Raw genomic sequence first — 464 nt, 5'->3', positions numbered from 1 at the left:
TTAAGGGTGATGACAATCTTACTCTAATAATAAGTTATATCTACACATAGAAATTTTTTCTTAGTCATTCCCACATGTAGACATATAGGGAGGAGGCCAACCTCATCTTTTTGGAGTCATTTACGAATATCGACAAACTCATGGTCGAAATAATCACAAAGTTCAAAACCATGATTTCATATAAACAATTAGGTTTTGTATGTCTGAAAAATGTTAATGGTAGCAAAGATCGGTCGGGCATCTTCTTTGGCCGACTACCCTAGCTGACCGACTGACCACCTCGCTAAATCGACCGAACAACGAAAAGATGCAAGATATATGAAAAAGATGCCAATGAGGATAATTTTAACTTGTAACTCCCAAAAACATAATGAATTTTAACTTTACGTAATTTTCTAGATCCCTTATAATTTATAAATTGAAGGATCTTTTTAATGTTCGGGGGTGCATGGATGCATCACTCT

The sequence above is a fragment of the Phalaenopsis equestris genome, unplaced genomic scaffold, assembly GCF_001263595.1.
Source record: "Phalaenopsis equestris unplaced genomic scaffold, ASM126359v1 Scaffold000123, whole genome shotgun sequence".
Classification (NCBI taxonomy): domain Eukaryota; kingdom Viridiplantae; phylum Streptophyta; class Magnoliopsida; order Asparagales; family Orchidaceae; genus Phalaenopsis; species Phalaenopsis equestris.
Note: the sequence above shows the minus strand (reverse complement) of the source record.